The 17,803-nt window shown below is 36.7% G+C and overlaps 1 long non-coding RNA gene and 1 pseudogene across 1 annotated transcript in view; one reads left to right on the top strand and one right to left on the bottom strand.

Moving 5' to 3' along the window:
* Nucleotides 1-3,926: 3,926 nt before the first annotated feature.
* The window catches only part of LOC147820492 (uncharacterized), a 64,680-nt gene continuing 50,803 nt past the window's right edge, over nt 3,927-17,803 (bottom strand). The window contains exons 4-5 of the long non-coding RNA XR_015448459.1: nt 10,697-10,824; nt 3,927-4,741 (exon numbers count right to left, since the gene is read on the bottom strand). This is a non-coding gene — a long non-coding RNA (uncharacterized LOC147820492). The remainder of the gene's footprint in view (nt 4,742-10,696; nt 10,825-17,803) is intronic.
* LOC106008774 (olfactory receptor 7D4-like) lies at nt 11,840-12,856 on the top strand (annotated as a pseudogene).

Consider the following 17,803-nt stretch of genomic DNA (forward strand, 5'->3'; position numbering starts at 1 on the left):
CTAATTTTTGCTGTGATTTTATGCTTTCCTCACATATTAATCACATGAGCAGCAGCCCTCACCTGCTCAATCCTTCCTCAATGCACTTGTCTCAAATAGTAATCACCTGGGATAGCAACACTGAGTCCCAGAGATTCTAACAGCCTGTTCTATTTTACAGAAGTGATACATTCAATGAGCAGAATTTAACATTACATTTTCAGTCTCTTGATGACATTCACTAATCTGTTTTTGTTTTCCAACCACCAGGAAGTAGGTAGGGCCATCATAATCACAAGTCTCTTTCAGGTCTTTAAATTCTTCCGTTTCCTGAGCAGTAACAAAATCAAAACTTGGCTTTAAGTATCATTTTCAGATTTCAGATTGATTACATGAATGAAGGCAGATGTGGACACCTGCAAATGTATCCTAGAGAGGAAGAAAGACAGAAGTCTGTGCTGAATGAATGTGCATTCTATATGATCTTTTCTGTGATTTCAGTCCTTCTTATGCCTGTTGCAGTGGTTGTTACTGACTAAACTTCCCTGTCATTGACCAGAAACTCCTTGAAGGAAGAACATTGGAAGCAGATTGTCACTCCAGAGTGACAGAAAAGTGAAATGACTGAGTTGTCAAAGTTACTACCAGTTTAGATTGTCCTGTCCAGGCTCCCTCTATCCCTAGACCACTCTTTTATTTTATTTTATTTTGAATATGTGTTTTCAGCACACGCACGTTACCATCTTCTTGAGGAGTTAGTACAGATATAAAATACAGCTTGATGATCCACTTTTATCCATTCCCTCCCTCCTGCTGTAGATAACTTCAGTGTTTTCTACCTATACTTATGGCACAAGTTAGATTAAAATGTTGTGCCAATGTCTTTTTTGTAAAGTAAATACAATGTGGCATTTATAACCTGGGAAGACTATGCAGCTGAATTGATCCACTCAACAAGGAACACAGAAATCAGCACCGGACACTCAGGGTTCTGTCAATAATGTTATGAATAGTTTCCTCACCCTGCCCCTCATCTGCATCATCACCTTCCCAAATGTTTTGGAGTGTTTAGGAAATAGTTTAATTGGATATACTTGCTACTATTGCTGATGCATTATTTCTAGGATGTAGAACCACTCTGAGAGGAAAGTAAAAATTTGAACCCACAACCCAGATCATAAACTTCACAGCCCTCATATCTGATATTATCACATTATTGCCCTCCAATCATCCTACACAAGCTCTGCTTGTACTGATTAGTATTAAATAAAGCTCCAGGCAGTCTTTCCTCCACCCTTCTTCATCTGCCTCAGCACTCACTGATCAGCACTGGGGTTGGTCATGATCAAGGAGCATGGATCTCATTTTCATCTACTGCCTGGCATCAAGTGTAGATACTGGTTCTGTCCTCAGGCTTGATGTCAATGCATCTCTTATGGGAGCTTCCCAGTGCAGAAAATTCATGGAGAAGGAGACTCGTATGAAGCCAGTTTCAACAGAGAAATCTCACTGAAGGGCTGAGGCCTGGGCTGATTATTAATATATGACCTTGAAAGCTAAATGCACAGAGGTCATAATTTGCCAAATTGGCTCACGTTCTCACAAACTTTTAGGACATAGTAGTAATAATTGGGGAAGAAGAAAAAAATGAATTTCCACAAATGTTTTGCGGCTCTGTCTCAATAGAGCAAGAAACATATTATTATTATTCATTACATTTTTTAAAAATTCATTTTATATTTATTGACATTTTATTATGGCAAAATTTAAATTCCAAAGAAGAGTTTACAACTTTCAAAAGTGTTGAACATACAATTTAGTGACATTAACTACAATTCCATTGTAGAGGAACCATCACCATCATCCAACTCAAAAAATTTTTCATCTTCCAAACTGAAACTGTCTACTCATTATTTAAAAGCCCCCCATTTTTCTAACCACAACACTGGCTACCACAATTCTACTAAGTCTACTTACCTATTTTTTCATCTTTTTTTAATTTTTCCTTTTAAATTATATTTTGGCTTTCTTATGTGACTCTGCATTTAAACTTATTGTCTCGGTCCTAAAATTAGACTGTTCTTCTGTGAACACTTTTAATGCCCCTATTGCTGAGGCTATAAATAAAGGATTCAGCACTAGGGTGATCATGATATAATGACTGAGGTCATCAAATACTTTCTGGAAGATTATGACAGAGTTGAATCAAAGTAGAGTTAAAAAAATGTAGGAGAAATGCTTGTTTCATAAAATGGACAAACTACCTAGTGTGGACATGACGTCTATATGAAAAATAGGACCTGTATGGGTGGAAATTTGAATGAGACTTCTGGGAATCTCACTGTAATCAAATACATAAACTTAACAGAACTGGTCCCTGAAATTTTGAACATTACCACCCTCTCATCTCTCTATCTAAACATTAATGTTTGTCCTCCTGATGAGGACACAGTAGTTTCATTAATCCTTCTCCATTCTTCCTACCCCTTAGGATTTTCTGTGTCTCTTCTAGGTCATGGTTAATACAGTGGATCCCACACTCAATAACTGAATGATGGCCAGTGAAGGCTGAAGGTCTATATTTGGGACTGAAATGAATACAATAACATATAGGAGTTTCCTGCTGCTGAAAACCATGGAAGGAAGATAAACTGATATGTTGGACATGGGCCTGCAGGCTTCAAACTGAAGAGGTGGAGGATAAGGATGGTGATTTACTGCATATGCCCTTGGATGCTTGCTCACCAAACTCACATTTACTCACATTGGTCCATGGTAGCCTAATCCCTAAGGACAACTTAAAATAAAAAGAAGAGGAAGAAGATATTTGGGGGGTTCACAAAGGATGTGCACCCTCCATCTCAGGAGGAAGGTAAGGCATACTATGTACTGTCTCTTTTTATTCATGTTTTTTAAAATGATCCATTGGTGGACCGGGATTAAGCTCAGTGGGTTCACCACCTGCTGCGCAAGGGCAAGGACCCAAGTTCGATCCCGTTACAAAAAAAAAAAGATCCATTAGTTTTTTATTTTATGTTTTTCTTTGTGTTAAAATCTACAAAAATATACCATTGCTTCCATTTTTTCTTTTCTCATAATTTTTCCGTTCTCTTCTTTCCTTTCCCCTTCCCTTCCCATTGCCCTTACCCCTTTGGGACTTTGCTTCCTATTTCCAATGATCAATTATTCATTTTAATCATTTTAATCCTGATTTACACTTTCAGTTTCTCACACTAGAGAAATTATTCAGTATTTACACATGCGTGTCCTATTTATTTCACTTAAGAGTATGGCCTAAATGTATTGTATACCTAAAATGTACCAATGAATGAATTTAAGCAAAAAAAAAATACCATCACCATTTTTAAGTGCAGAGTTTGGTAGTAGTATTTTTAATGAGAGTTTTGGGTAACCATCACTATCATCCACCTGCAGATACTTTCTATCATCCAAAACTGACACTTTGCACCCATTTGAAAATGTTCACTTTCTCCCCCCAAATTCTGCAGGCAATCATTCGACTATGAATCGTGATGAAGAATAAAATCATCAACTTCAAAACTTCTCTGAGCAAGAAGTCAATACTTAAACAACTCTAGGTTTTTTGGTTTGCTATTGTTTTAGACCCTATGTTCCAAGTGTATGTGGAAGGCCCTAAGATTAAACTGCTCTCTTCTGGAGCATATTCAAGGAACCACTAATCTCTCTGTTCCTCAGCTGTAGCTAAAGGGATTCACCATAGAAACGCCCACTGTGTCAGTCATGAGGCCACTCAACTGTTCCAGGGAGAATATGATACAGCTGAACTAAGGTATACTCCAGTGCCTCTTCCAATAAACAAGCAAACAATACATGGTAGGTACGGCCAGCATATTGAAAAGGCTTTATAACTCCCACCCCATGACGAGATTTTCAGAGGGAGGAAATAATATTATAGTATGAAAAAGTGTGAGTTAAGAGAATGACTAAATAATGCAGAACAAAATACATTACTATCTTTTTAAAATTAATTTTATTGATACATTTTATGTATACAATATAATGACATTCATCATTGGAAATTTTTACTTTGATGTAATCTATCTTAGTTCTTATTTTTTCCCCATTCTCCTGCCCTCTCTTCAACCCCTTCACCATTCCCTATGTACAAAGATATTGTTTCCATTTTTTCCATTTTCTCATATTAATTCCATTCCATTCTTTCTTATTGGTAATAACATCAGAACAGGAAATATTAAGTTCTTGAGAAGGGCCACAGAAAAAAATGAACAATTTCCACATCCTTGAAGAAGATTATATGTAAGCAAATTCAATTATGCATCTGAGTGCAAAAGGCTAAGGAAAATTAATATCAAAAGCAACATGACACATAGACATGGGATCAGGATGCTTGGGTGCTTCAGTGAGTGACAGATGGCCATAGACTTATCATAGCCATCACATTCAGTAGCACATCTTCCCTACATTCAAAAGTCAGAAAACACATCTGTATCTGGAAGCCCACATAGGAGAGAACACTGCTCTGAGTTTGGATGTCCACAGCCATCTCTGGGACAGTGATGGAGATGAAACAGATGTCAACATGTCAATAAAGGACAGGTTGGAGAGGAAGAAGTACACTGGGGTGTGGAGGTGGGAATCAGAGCCTCTGGTCAGGATGATGAGCAGGTTTCCAACCACCTTGACCAGGTATAGGGACAGGAATAGTTCCAAGAGGACAGGTTGCCATTCTTGATCTTCTGAGAGGTTCAGGAGAGAAATTCTGAGACATGTGTTAGATTTTGTGCATTAGCATTCCTTAGATACAAACTTTCGCACAAAATGAGGGTGGGAAAAGATAAGTAAATACGCAACTATGCAGCACTCTATATATTTTAATTCAAATAGTCACAATTAAAACATTGACATGTGAGGTCACATAATGAAAACTTATTTAATTTTTATCAAAAACATAGATAATGAAATAGTGTTGATGATAAGTAGACTGGGATATAGAAAGGAAGAGGAGGAGTGAGGCAAAGAAAAGGAAAGACATAATTGAGAAATCAGTGAGGATATTTTTTAGTTTTGGAGAAGATAACCAAAAGAGAGATATAGCTGAGTCATATGAAATTTTTGTATTTAGTTTTTAGTTTACTGATTTCTATAGTGGCTTAACTAGTTTACATTCTGACCAACAGTGTAGGTTTCCCCACAACCTCACTGAAATTTTTTAGCACTTAATGAGAGCTACACTTCCTGAAATAAGATTTGTTCAAGTATTGTTCAAGCTACATTTCTCTAATGAACATTTTTATGTACTTATTTACCATTTGTACTTCTTTATTTGAGAAATATCTCTTCGTCTCAAATGCCCATTTTTGATCAGGTCTTCTATTGGAGCAATGCTCTACTGTTTTATTTCTTTATATGTTCTAAATATTAGTCCTCTGTCTGAGGAGTAAGTGGCAAAATTATTTCCTATTATGTAGATTGTATCATCATCCTGTTGGGGTTTTGTTTTGGCTGCACAGAAGCTTTTTAACATCATATAATCTTATTTGTTTATTCTTGGTGTTAATTCTTGTCAGTTTGTATTCTGATTAGAAAGTTCTTGCCTATGCCTGTGTCTTCAAGTTTTACACAGGGTTACATGTGTCCATAGTTTATAGCAGCACAAATCATACTACATAAATCTTGGAAGTGGCCTATATCTAATGATAAATGGATAGATGATAAATTGTATTTATACACAATAGAGTACTACAGAGCCATAAGAAGAATAAATTGAATCATTTTGGAAAATTGATGTAATTTGAGAGCATAATGCTAAGTGAAAAAATATCAGCTAGAGAAAGTTAAATTTAATATGGTTTCTCATATATGAGAAACCAAAAATATAAATAATTTGAAGATCAAGAAAATACAGATGATAAGAAACAGGGAGGTATATTGGGAGAGATATGAAGTGTATCTGTCATGGGGGAGAAGGAAGGGTAGGGAGGGAAAAGGGAAGTAAAAATGATTAAGACTTGATGTAAATATATAACAAGGTGAACACAATTATTATGCATCATAAATATATACTAGTGAAAATAGTGAAAAAATCATGTAACAAGAAAATAAAGATCAAAGCAAATGAAGGAGAGAGAAAAGATAAGGACTTTGGTGGTATTTTTATATCTTGAATGGGGGAATAGGGCATTGGGAAGTTATATGTGGGGGCAAGAAAAAGGGAGAAGCAGGAGGAGAGTATAATGAGAGACTGAAGGATTCACTAAGAAGGCCAGATCAATGAGCTTACTAATAGAAAACTTGTGTTTGAATCTTCCACACAATTTTGAGTACTGGGGATTGAACTCGGGATCTTGCACTTGTGAGGCAGGCAGCAGAACCACTGAGTTAAATTCCCAGCCTCTCCACACAATTTTGGTGAGGTTTAACCTTCCATAACCATGAAAGGTACTATCTAAACTGAAACACTGATTAACTCCAATTTGCATTTCACATATACTAACACCTTGCACATATATTCCAGATATAAAGAGAAAAAGAAAGAAATGAAACACACACACACACACACACACACACACAGAAACGTAAGAATACTCTCAATCCTTTTTACAATGCAGTTAGAATTCAATCAGTAAATTTTTCCTTAGTTCAAAGACAGAAAATTATTTTCTGGTAGCAGTTGCAGCCGGCTGAACTGGAGTTCTCTGTGGTTGGGACTAGGAATTTGAAGGTGTTCATTAATACTTGAGCTGGTTCTCCTCCAATGCTTTGTTCTATGGCCTAAAAGTGAGTGACGTGTGCGGGGGTTCTATTTCCTTTGAGGCAGAGCTCTGTCAGATTACAGCTGCATTCCTGGGCCCTGACTGGCCAGCTGTTTTTACCTCTGTCTCATGATCAGACAACTTTGATGGCTTTAGAGCGGGGAGGGCACCACAGGGCTGAGGGAGACCTCAGTCATCTACTGATCTCAGAAGGGGCTTGTTTCAACCTCTGTCCCTTTCCTCCCTGAGAATCCCTGCTGTCCCTTGTGTTCACTACCTCCATTCTCTCGGCGAGGCCACTGTCTCACTTTCTCATTCACTGCTCATTCTCAGCTCTCCACCTGCACCCAAGTCTCTCAGCACACCTCTCCTAGAGTCTATGCAGCCCATGAATTCAGTGGCATTTCAGCCTCAGTGGAGGACAGCCCCTCTGCTAGGAATTCACTAGCATTTGGGGGCCAGTGAGAGGTGCTCAGATAGGTACTGAACTCATTAAGTTTTGCTGGACAGTGGAATGGAAAAAGTATGGCCTCAAAGCACCTTGGTGTGAGGGGGATGCTACACATGCACTAAGCTTGGGTGCATTTTGGGGGGTCAGTAGAAGAGTGATCACCCTGCCTCTACTCTAATGTCTTTCCTCTCACCTCAGATCACATCAGTCACAACCTGGACTCGTCATTCCACAGATACCTGGATGTCTGGTTGCAGGTCTTGGAATGGACTGTGCCCTTGTTCTTTGGTGTTCCTAGGGTTTGCCCTTCCTAACTCTAACACCTTCCTATTGCCCTAATCTGAGAAGCTTGTCTTTTGTGAATATCTCAGCAGGTGGGCTCTGTCTGCCAGTAGGCAAAGGGCTAGGCCAAGTAGGAACTGGGCAGTACCTGTTAGGCTTGGCTATGTTATGTTTTGACACAAGTATACATTCTGTAAATACACTGTGCAAAGTTTGAAAGACTTTAAACATATTTGTTTCCTCAAACATTTATTATTCTTTTAGGATGAAAAGTTTAAACTGTTTTCTTCTGGCTTTCTAAAATATACAGTAGATAATTGTTATCTAAACTCATCACACTGTACAAAAGCACTCTAAAACACTCAAAATGGATGAATCAGAACAATAAATATTAAGTAAAATAAGCCAGGTCTGCAGAAAATACTACTGTGATAGCCAACCTGACCCCATTTGAGCCTCAACACCATTTTGTACCTGTGCTGGTCGCAGCACCCAAAACCCACATCCTGCTTGGCAGAAAATTTGCTGCAAGTTTTGTAGCTCATCTAGTGTGTGACACTTCCTTATGTCCCCCTACTAACCTGGCATGGTTCTGCTTCTGTAAAATTCTCCTTGCTCTCCCCTGAGCCCTCCCCAACCGAAAGCATGGTTTAAAAGGAGAAACAAAACTGCTTCTCAGTGCTGAGAGTTATTTCCAGGCACCAGCCCCTCTCGGATGCCAGCTTTAATAAGGGACTCAAATCTGGCACAGAGTATGGCACATCGCTATAGTTCCAACCCACTCACCTACAACACTACATGATCTCACTCATGTGAATTTTATAAATTTGGTCTCACTAATAGAGAGCAGAATCATGATTGTCAAAGGCTGAGGCAATGTTTGGAAAAGTGATTGGCAAACAATGCAAATTTTCAGTTAGATATGAGGAACAAGTTCAAGAAATGAATTGTACAGCCCAATGACTACTGTTAATGATGATATATTGTATTATTGAAATATTCTGAGTTACTATTAAGTGTTCTCTCAACAAAAAAAATAACTATGTGAGGTAACGCATATGTTCATTTTCTATAATTAACCATTTCAGAATGCTTCTTTCAAACATCATGTTGTGCATTACAAAAACATATAATTTTATTTGATATTTTTAAATAATAAATTTGAAAAATTAAAAAATTGAGAAAAAATTAAAAGAAAGGTCTTTTTTCCTTCATAACATTGTGGACATCAAACTGTCTATAAAAATCTCTAAAAGTTCTATGGAAGAGTATCAAGAGATTTTTCCTGGAGTTGATTTTTTAAAGAACTTACACATTGGTTAGAGTGTGAATTTGAATTCAATTGTGAATTTGAAATCAAACCAAAGGGGGAAGAGTTTCAACTTGAAGGAAATAAATTTCTTTCACATTGTGCCACCTTTGTAGACACATAATTGCTTCAAATATTTTCCATTCTGCATTCTACTTTGTACCCCCAAGAGTGCTGACTTTCTTGGAGCATGCAAAGACAAAAGAACAATTTATTAAATTAGGAGCTCTGAGATTTCAAATATTTGAATGGTAGAAACTAAAACTGTGCTCCTGTTGGCCCTCACTTATAATTCTGCAATATCAGACTCAGTGAAAACACAAGGAGGACTTCCAATAGACATATTGTGGAGAAGAAATATCACTGGAGAGGATGGATATGTCCTGGTGAGGACAGGTGGAGAAAAAAATGGAAAAGTTGAGATGAGGTGGGCACTGGGATTTTCCTCTAGAATAATACTAGAAAATCCAAATATTTCATTAGTCTATGAAAGTTAATCTACTTCAAAGGATCTTTGAAGTATCCATTGAGTTCTATTTTTTTTAAGTTATTATTCTTCTGCTTCCTTATTTCAATCTTTGAATCCTAGGGCTTCTCTCAAAAATGTTATTTTCTGAAGAGTGCCTGTCTTCTCCAAAGTCTCTCATAAGTTGTAGCCTATTGTTAGATTTCTTGCACCAAATTATGTATTCATTATCAAATCACTGAAAATCTATTCTCCATAACGTATAGCCTAGTTAGCTCCAATTTCATGAGAGTGTTTTCTACTATATTCCCAATTTTTACAGGCAGGTTCCACCTCTTGATAAGCCCTATTCATGCCATATTGCAGGGATCATTTCATCTCAATGTCTACAATAGCATCTGCCAATAAAGTAACTATTTCTGATGTTTAAAATTCAACTTCCTCTTGCCATATTAACAATCCATTTAATTGGTTGGGAAAACATTGAATGATTAAAGTTTGAGAGACATCCTTAGTATCTTCATGAGTTTACCACAGATATTATAGTGTTTTAATGTAATATCTCAATTTGGCTATATTTTGAAAATAATTGTTCTTTATTGAATTAAGAACATATCTTTGGTTCCTTCCATTTACTTAGAGTCTTTGTTCTGTATGCTAAACAGGTAAATGCCTATCAAATTTTCTATTGTGATTTTGGTTAGAGTTTATACTATTGACCTTTTTTGTGATGAATTATGTTAACCAATATCCTTATGTTAAGTGTGTGTTTGTTTTTAGAACTGATATTTCTTGTTCTAAATATATTTTTCTTATAAATAAATATGACTGCATTTTAGTTAACTTTACTACAATTGTGTCTTTATTCAGGATTCTAATGAGCTTGAAGATTTCCCTTTTGTGTTAGAGTACTTATTTTGGAAGTGGTGTTTAATATGAAACAAACACATGTCCTTGTGGAAGCCTACAAAGTAATGAGAACACTGTAGACCCAGTAAGAAAAATGTTGAGTCCAACTCTCATGCCATCCGCACTGCAAATAAGCAGTAAAGCTTCCCTCTTATACCAAGTTCAGTGTCTGAAAGGAAAAAGTGTACTTTCTATTCTCAGCCTAGAAGTTTTCCTTTTTTACTCTTTCTATTATGATTGACAGTGATTCATATTTCCTAAGTTTGGCTCACAGTTTTCCATTTCAGAGTACTCTCCCATGCACCATCAAAGATTAAACTGGTTCCCAATAATATTTTTCTGTATTAAATTAGTTAACAATCTCTAAATATTCATAATACCTTTGAGGCCATGTGGAAAGCTAAGTTTTACAAGTTTTATTTCACCTTTAAATTGTTATAGGATGATTTTATTTGTACTATCCTTGAATATTTTAAATCAAGTCCATCAATGCAAACTTTGGCTATTAATTCTGCTAATTTTATCATATTTAATCCAGTACTCACCCCAAAACATGGACACTCTGACATATGCCTTGTATTTGATTTTAATGCTAGTGTGCGTTTATCCTTCTTGCCTGTGTAGTCCACATGGTTTCTCCTGGACTTGGAAGAATATGCTGGAAAGGAATTCTCTGAAAGAAACATCCATAGTAACTTTCATTAAAATGAAATGCTATATAGCAATCAAAAGAGTTAAAAAGGCTGCTGTGATTGTAGTGATTAGAGTTCCATACAAAATGGAATCCACAGTTTAAGGAAATATTGCTAAGTGATAGCTATTGGAGACCTACTTATTGAGATATAAAGAACAAATTTGCATTCATGAGATTCCCTTCTTACCACAGGGAATGTTGGCTTCCACAAGACTACATTGCCTTCCATCCTACCATGCAGTGAACACTGCTACTCCCACAGTGGAAGAGATGTATTTGCAATTAAAATAGGTTAAATATCTTTTTCAAGATCACAAAGATGTTACATTGGTGAGTATTGCAGAAGTCTGACTCAAGACCCCAAGTAATAAATCAGAGCCCTATTCTGTACCTTCTGAGATTTGTATAATAAAAAGGAGAATTATAATAGCAATAGTAATAATAACATCTATTTATTGAGACCCCTACTGAAAACTAAAACATTTTCAGCCTCACAAACTGTAACAATTACTGTTTTTAGAGTGAAAAAAATACCTTACCGAGAGTTAACTTTTACATTACTGTGATGTATTAAGTCATAGAATAAAGCTTCTTTGAGTTATAAATCCATGCTTAATTAGTATCGTAAAAGTTTTAAAATAAAGAGGTTGGGGCTATCAAACAAAATACATACAAGTCTTCATTATTTTTGGAAAATAATATCAAATAAAATGTGAGTTTATGCCAATAAATTCAAGAAAACAAAAGGGAAAATAAAAGAAGAGAGACAAAACCTTAAAGAAAGATTTTTATTTTCTAGGAAAAATAAAAGGTGTGAGTCAGGGATATAAAAAAGTACACATTTGTGCTATATTAAAGGTAGTGATGATGATTGTACCCACTAAAAGGAAAATGAGCTCTGATATGTCTAGATGAACCACAGCCATTGTCTGAACATAACAGAGGGTGAAGCTCATCCATCCACAGGTGATATCATAAAGTGGAAGCTAAGTGAGGGTACAGGTGGATGTTTATTGAATATTAGTAGTCCCCCTTTCCCTGAAGATAAACCAGTGAGATGGAAAATAAAAACCACAGTGGAACATCACAGTTCCTCCTTCGGGGTCTCTCAGAGGATCCTGAGTTGCAGCTCCTTCTTTTTCGACTCTTCCTGTCCATGTAACTGCTCACAGTGCTCAGGAATCTGCTCATCATCCTGGCTGTGAGCTCTGACTTCAACCTCCATATCCCCATGTACTTCTTCCTCTCCAACCTGTCATTTGTGGACATCTGTGTCATCTATTCCTCAGTCCCCAAGATGCTGGTGAACATCCAGGAACAGAGCAAAGCCATCTACAAGGAGTGCCTCACTCAGGTGTATTTTTTAATGCTTTTTTCTCCAATGCTTTTTTCACCTTTCACTCTGATGGCCTATGACCACTTCATGGCCATCTGTTACCTCATGAAATACATGATCCTTATGAACCCCTGATTCTGTGACCTCCTGGTTGTGATGTCCTGAGTCATCATTCTCTGTGTCCCCATGATTCATATGTTCCTGGAGATGCAGATCACCATCTCTATAGTCACAGAAATCCTCCATTTCTGCTGTGAAATAGCTCAGATTCTTAAAGTGGTGAGCTCTGACACATTCGTCAATAACATCTTTCTCTGTGTAGTAATGGCCCTGCTGGGTGTGTTTCCTGTCACAGGGATCCTCTTCACTTACTCTCAGGTTGTAACCTCTTTAATGAGGATGTCCTGCACTGAAAGCAGGTATAAAGCATTCTCTACCTGTGTGTCTCACCTCTGTGTGGTCTCCTTGTTCTATAGAACAGGACTTTGGGTGTCCCTCAGCTCTGGTGTGACCCATTCTTCTCAGAGTAGCGTGATGGCCTCTGTGATGTACACTGTGGTGACCCCCATGCTGAACCTCTTCATCCACAACCTGAGGAACAAGGATGTGAAGAGGGCCTTGGGCAGACTACTCAGCAGAGCAGCCTCTTGTCTTTCATGGACCAGTGTTCTCTGAACTATGTGCCTGTTAGAACCTCCAAGGCAGTTGGTGTGAATTTTAACATCCTGAAATTTTCTCCACTAAATGACATGCTTAAATTCTTGCATTCCCAAAACACATAAGACTTAAAAACTTTTTTTATTCCTCTGAACTATTCCCTCTGTAGTTCACTTTATACTTGTCATTCCTATGCATGGTGTCTACATTTTCAAGTTTACTTAGATTTCTCAGATATTTCTGAAGCTTCCAAGATGATGAAGCCAGTTATATTGAGTGCTGACATGATTTCCTCCAAAACTATTGCTTAGATGTTAATGGTCTTCACTGTAATTTTCCAGATAAAAGAAGATGGAAATTATCAAAGTTCTTGCCATATCAAGGCTATGCTTGTTTACATGCATGAATTCATTTAATCCTGAAAATGTACCTTTGTGATGTTTTCTTTCATTCACATAATTTCTGAATGGAAAGACTGACTTCTACTTTGGTTAACCTACTTTTGATTTAAAAACAGTTATATTTTCAATATAAAATCCGGAATCTGTCTTTGAATGTGAGATTTTTTTATTTGTTTCATAGTGATATCATGACTAGTTTATCTCCAAGATGTTGCTGTAGTCTTTAAGAAAATTATCTTTAAAAAAAAAGAAAAAAAGATTATCTTTTTCCTCTCCTCCTTTCTTTTCCTTCTTTCTTCTTCCCCATTTGCCCTTGTCATCCCTCCCTTTTCTTCCTTGCTTTTAAGTTTCTTCTATGCTTTCTATGTTTATGTCCTCCTTTATTCCCTCCTTTCTCTTCCTCATTTTTAGACACCTTTATTTGGTAATGTAAAATTGCTCAGATTTGTAGGGATAAATAGTATTCTACTACATGTGTGCACAAACTGTTTATCCATTCATCCACTAATGAACATTTCAATGATGTGAATTATCCCACAATGCATAACCATTCACGTTTCTTTTTTCAGTACAGTCATATATTTCATGATGCTTTAGTCAATGACTGACTGCATGTGCTCCAGTGCTCCTGTAACATTATATTACTTAGTGAAGTCCTAGTCATCTTTATTGTGCAACCATGGTCTGTGATGTTCACAAAATAACAGAAATCACCAGTGACAATTTTCTCAGTACTAACCTGGTTAAGCACCAAATGCACATGCTTGTTTTAAATTATTAATACATATTATTAATTATAATTATTAACATTATTAATATTAATATATCTAGGAATGGTAATAACTACTGAATTATGAGGTCATTTTATGTTTAACATCTTGAATAGTCAAACACACTTCACATTTAACGCATAAAGTTTCTAATATGTTCACACCCTTGCCAGTACTTCATATTTTATATATGTTATCAAAAACATAACTCCTTTTTCCCCACTAGAGACATTTATAGCTAAATGGATGCATACTGATGACATACTCTCAAGTGAAATAAATGGGACACACACGTGTAAATACCAAATAGTTTCTCTGGTGTGAGAAACAAAGTGTAAATGAGGATCAAAAAGCATAATAGAATAATGTGAAATAATGAATGATAGAATAATGTGAAATAAGAAATAAGGTCCAAAGGAGAAGGGAAGTGAAATGAGAAAAGGAAAAAATGGAAAGAAAGTCTTTGTAAGTTGGGAGGGGTGGAGGAGTTGAAGGGAGGGCAGAGGAATGGGGAAAAAAGAGACCATGATATATCATGTAAAGGTACAAATTCCCAATGATGAATGTCCTCATATTCTATACCTAAAATGTACCAATAAACTTAATGAATAAAATAAAACTGCTATTGGATGTAAAGTGGTACGTCATTCTGATTTATATTTGGATTTCCCTATTACTAATTAAAAATATTTTCCAGGCTCTCCCAGCTGCAACCAGCCAAGTGAGATAAACAGCTTGAAGCTCTGCGGCAGTCCTGGGCCCCGTCCACCCCACAGTGAGGTCAGTTTAGCCACGCAGGCACCTCCAAGGCCCAGTCTGTTACTCCCACACACATGCGCATCTGGCCTTCTGGCTTTTCTGCTACCTGGTCCCACACTACAGAGGCACAGGGGATTATAAAGACCCTTGTCCTGAGCGCCACAAGATAGAGCAGAAGTTAGTAACAGAAAGAGAGCTTCTCAGGCTTCTGGAAGAAAACTGAAGCTCAGCAGAAAGGTAAAGAGAATCACTACAATAAAGGCACATCAGACCACTGTACTTGGTCTGCTGCTGGGTTGCTGAGACTCATTGACTCGTATTTGCACACGGATTCCTATGGTGCCCACTGTGACAGCAGAGACACACCCTGAAGGAGGCCCATAATTTTTATTTTTTGCTATTTGCAAAAAAGAAAAAAAAACTTTTTTCTCTTACTTTTAATTCTTAAGTTTTACTTTTTTCTACTCTTCAAATTTTTAATTTTCTTTCTGTTCTTTCTTTTATCTTTTCTTTCTCTCTCTCTCATTCTCTCACTGTCCTACATTGCCCCTCATCTCCCCATTTGTTTCTTTCTGCACTGAATTCGGATTTCTCCCTTATTGTTCTTTTCTTCTCTTTGTCCTCTTTTGATTATCATTAGGGTTAAAGGAAAGCAAATTTGGTATCTAGCCTCCCTGTTGCTGTTAGGTGATTCTATTCACATCTTTGTTCTTTCATTCTGCCTTTTCTTCTTGACTTTAACAAGTTCTTAGAGTTTGTGTGATCTTTTTGTGTCTTCTGATCTCACTGCTAATCTTACCTGATCTATCTGTCCCTCCCTCCCCAACTCCTTTTAACTCCCCACCCTGAAGGTGAAAGACGCTATAATGAAAAGTTTATTCATTATAAACATGTTGGATTGGTCCTCGGTTTTAATTGAACTCACATAGTTAAATATGATAGATTAATAACTACCACAAATTATCATTTTCTAAGCTCCACTTGATGCTGTGGTATTGCTATGTCATTTGGGCTAAAATGTTGTGATTGATCTAATTAGTTTTCCTTCCTGGTATAAGGAAAATAAAAAACACTCAGAGTCATTAGAGTCTCAAAACCCAAACACAAGCTATATCTGGAAAACACCTCTGAAAAGCAATCATTCCACAAGGGTTTTAAACACAAGCAACAAAGATACCTACATTAAGCAATTTTGAAATATCAACGTAGGAATTAAAACAAGGACAATACCAAAAACAAAAATGAGAAGACATTTAAGCAAGGCATAAACACAGGCTTCCATGCCACAAAAAGAAAATTCTGGGGAAAATGAGGTGGAAAAGTCTGATAAGCAACCACTTGGACACCCTAAACTGATAGCACAGGATAACAAAAAGCAGAAGCATGAGGCTCTAGAAAAATACAAAACAGAAATAATCTCCAAGATAAATACAGACATGGTGAACAAAGTGAAAGACATGATCAGAGGCTCTAGAGAAGAAACAGATAAGAAAATAGATTAGATCAGAAACATGCTGGAAGCCATGAGTGCCCAGCATAAAAAAGAAATGGAAAACATGATTGCCCAACATAAGAAAGAAACGGAATCCATGAAACAGATTCAAACAGATATTCAGGAGATTAAAAACTCCATTGAAAGCATGCAGAGCAGACTAACAGAATCTAAAGACATAATATCAGATATAGAAGACAGATTTGGGGTTAAGGACCATGAAAACAGAGATTTCTTAAAGATAGTAAGGGATCATGAGAAATCAATCCAACAGCTGCTAGATGATGCAAGAAGAATAACATAAGACCCATAGGAGCCCATGAAAAAACAGGAGAAAGTACAATTGACAAAAAAAAACCAAACTGTTCACAGATGTAAAAGTAGAAAACTTTCCAGACACAAGTAGAGAATTGGACATACAGATAAGTGAGACACATAAAACTCCAACTAGCCATGATCAAAAAAAAATCTACACCTAAACATATAATAGTCAAGATCCCAGAAGCCCAACAGAAGAACAAAATTCTACAGGCAGTTAGAGAAAAGAAACAAATCACCTACAAAGGAAAGCCCATCAGAAACATGGCAGATTTCTCAACACAAACCCTCAACTCAAGGAGAGACTGGAGTCAAGTATTTCAGGCCCTAAAAGAAAAAAAAAATCTTCCAACCTAGACTGTTGTATCCTGCAAAATTATCTTTCAAAATCGATGGGGAAATTAGATACTTGCATGAAAAAGAACACCTGAGAAATTTCACGAACACCAAACCAGCACTCCAAACAATTTTAAGCAATATCCTAGAAAAAGACAATGAAGGTCACAACTCCATGAGGCTCAGCAAAGAGAAGGCACCTTGCAAGGTAAGACACTAAAGTGAAAAGGAGGAAAATAAGAAATAAAAGAGCCAACAACAATATAACATCATGACAAGGATGAGTCAATATTTCTCAATTATAACTATCAATGTTAATGGCCTCAATTCACCAGTCAAAACAAATAGACTGACAGAATGGATTAAGAAGCAAAACCCAGCAATATGCTGTATAAAAAAAACACACCTAACTGAAAAGCAAATCCATAGACTGAAAGTAAAAGGATGGAAAACAGTTCTCCACACAACAGGAACCCAGAAAAAAGCAGGTGTAGCAATCTTATTTGCAGACAAAGTAGATTTCATACCAAAACTAATTAAAAGACAAAGATGGTCACTAAATCCTTTTGAAAGGAACAATCCAAGAGGAAGAGATGACAATCCTAAATATATATGCACCAAATACAAATGCCCTCAACTATATAAAACAAATATTAATGGACATGAAAAACCAAATAAGCACTAATACAGTTGTAGTGGGGGACCTCAACACCCCTCTATCACAAATAGATCAACTAGAAAAAAAATTAACAATGAAATTCTAGAACTAAACGAATCTATTGAACAAATGGACTTAATAGATGTTTACAGAGTGTTCCACCCCGCAAAATCAGGATACACATTCTGTTCAGCTGCACATGGGTCATTCTCCAAAATAGATCACATGCTA

This window comes from Heterocephalus glaber, unplaced genomic scaffold (genome assembly GCF_053883595.1).
Source record: "Heterocephalus glaber isolate CG9 unplaced genomic scaffold, H.glaber_assembly_v1.0 deba00001868, whole genome shotgun sequence".
Classification (NCBI taxonomy): Eukaryota; Metazoa; Chordata; class Mammalia; order Rodentia; family Bathyergidae; genus Heterocephalus; species Heterocephalus glaber.